Source organism: Nematolebias whitei, chromosome 21, assembly GCF_014905685.2.
Source record: "Nematolebias whitei isolate Nwh7 chromosome 21, NemWhi1, whole genome shotgun sequence".
Lineage (NCBI taxonomy): Eukaryota > Metazoa > Chordata > Actinopteri > Cyprinodontiformes > Rivulidae > Nematolebias > Nematolebias whitei.
The window spans coordinates 34050148-34053037 of record NC_056518.1 but is presented as its reverse complement, the minus strand read 5'-3'; positions in this window follow the sequence as shown (position 1 = coordinate 34053037).

Genomic DNA, 2890 nt, shown 5'->3' with positions numbered 1-2890 from the left:
TTTTTTTGAATGTCCAGAGGACCAGATTTAACTTTTTTAGATTTTTCTACCTGGATTATTGAGCATGCATCAGGATAATTTAAAATGTGTTTTTAATCTTTCCTCCTATTTAGAACCTGCCACCTGCTCGCCTCCATCCTGGACCTGCCGTTCTGTGTCTGTTTCTACTTCCTGTCCTCTCCAACCCAGCCGATCCAAGCAGACGGCTGCTCGTCCTGAGCCTGGTTCTGCTGGAGGTTTCTTCATCATGAGGGAGTTTTCCTTTCCACTGTTGCCTTTGTGCTTGCTCAGGATGGGAGACTGTGATTAAATGAAAACTCAAGTCAATCTGCTGCTTCCTTCCTTCTTTTCTTACATAGATAACTTCTACTAATTGGCATTTATAATGTACGTGGATGTTTCTGTTCAGAGCCCTGAGACAACTTCTGTTGGGACTTGGCGCTACAGAAATAAACTGAATGCAGCCAAATGACCGTGAGTGTGGTGTGTTCACATCACAGACCAGCAGGTGGCAGCAAAGAGCTTCTCCTCCTCACGAGGGTAAAGTGCAAAGGGAGAGGGCAAAAGGTGACGATGGAGGAGGAAGTAAAGCAGACATGGCGTCAAGGCAAAAACCTAAATGTTTCATAAAGCAGCAACAGTGATTCTCCCCTGCATTAACTTCTGTTGTGACTCTTCATATGAACAAAAACATCTTCATGTTTGCATTAGGTATCCGGGGTGACCTCGTTTGTTTTGCAGTATTAGTCTGGGATTAAGTGAGGAGATCAAACCATCAGCATCTTCATCAAATGGTGATCCCACTTACTGTCATCATCCTCAGTAACGACTGAGACCTCGTCTACACGGACTGATTTTTCTGCAAAGTAATCTTGTTGTTTTTTTTAATACTACACACAGCACCATTTTTAGAAATGTTTTCATCCACAGACAGAAAACAACACAAAATACTAATAACCGATACTATGAAGATCATACTTTTTACCACTCACAAATATGTAATATTGGATCATTTTCCTCAATAAATAAATGGCCAAGTTTAATATTTTTTGTCTCATTTGTTTAACTGGGTTCTCTTTATCTACTTTTAGAACTTGTGTTAAAATCTAATAATGTTTTAGGTCATATTTATGCAGAAATATAGAAAATTCTGAAGACTTCACAAACTTTCAAGCACCACAGTAATGCTGTGTTTTCCTTACTCTGGAACCTCTCAAGAAAAATACATTTTAAACTCTGGACACGAGGCTGAAACAACCAAAAACTGTTTCTACATGGACTTGTGACTTCAGAGCAGAGACCTGCAGCAGATGGATGGAGGAGATGGTGGAGAGCTGCGCTGTGCCAAAGGACCGAGGCAGCTCTGCCACAAAGGTCAGGTGTCCGCCTGGCTGCACAGCGGCGAGCTGCGCGTCACCTCCGTGCACAGCAGCAGACACAGATTGATGCCACTCCTCTGTCAGACGTCTCCTTTTGTTGTCACAGCCAAGTCTGACTCTGTACCAGTTGGAGAGTTTTGATCCCTGAGATCACCTGTCCTCATGAGGACAGGAGACACATTCGTCCGTCCCTGTCCAGTTCTGAAGACAGTTTGGAACGATGCCAATAATTGTTGACATAGCTGATGTTTGGATGAATAGTGATACAAATATTTATCACCTTTTAACAGCAGATGATAAAGTTTCCCCTCTGCATGCATTGGACTGTTTGTCTGTTCAAATTTCTCTTGAACTGGACGCATTTAATAAAACTTAGAAAGTAATTATCAGATGTACAACTATAACCAATTACAATGTGGAGTCAAAAAGATTTAAGAAAGCTATATGGGGAAAAGGTTATAGTCAGAAAAGGCTGTAACTCGATCAAGTTAACAGAAATTCACCCGACATCTGGTGTGGTAGTAGCTGACACTCATCCCTAACCAGATTCTGAGGTCCACACATTTAGCAAAGTGTTGGTTGAATATTTTCTCATCAGTTGTCGAAGCGTGTTCGTCTGTTAGAAACATTTCTCATGAACCACCAGGAAGACTTTGTTAAACTCTCCAATAGTAAACGCTGCATCTGTGCCTAATTAAAGGGACAATCTGGGCATTTTAAAAGTGTTGCTCTAACAGTTAAAAGTCAATAAGCCGTGTCATCAATCACTGAGCACGAGTTCAGAGGAGGGAAAAGTGTCCAAGCAAGGCTAAAGGCTAGCCAAACGAGAGTTCGTTTTCTTTTATTGTTGTTCAGGCTAATAAAACAACATTTGAATGGCATTTTATTTTATTTTTTTTACCAAACATTTGATGACCATAGATAAACTGTATAATACGCTGAAGCTGCTGAAGCTGCTGAATCTACCAGTCCTCCTTGTCAGCGTCTGTTTACGCAGCTCCCAGCTGACGAATACGTTCAGCATCGTCAGCATATGAAGGTAGAAAACTATCAACACAAATACATTTGCATATTAACAGGGACTTTGTTCAGCTCAGAAAACAACAACAAACTAAACATGTCCTGCAACAGTGGAGAGCTTTAATATGAGCTAAAGTAGATTCTTTTTATTGGTATATCATTTTCCTTGAGGCTTGATGCTAACATCAAAACTTTTACCTAATGGTTGTACACAACCTACAATAGTTGTACACAACCTGCAATGGTTGTACACAACCTGCAATGGTTGTACACAACCTACAATAGTTGTACACAACCTACAACGGTTGTACACAACCTACAATGGTTGTACACAACCTACAATAGTTGTACACAACCTACAACGGTTGTACACAACCTACAACGGTTGTACACAACCTACAATAGTTGTACACAACCTACAATAGTTGTACACAACCTACAATAGTTGTACACAACCTACAATGGTTGTACACAACCTACAATAGTTGTAC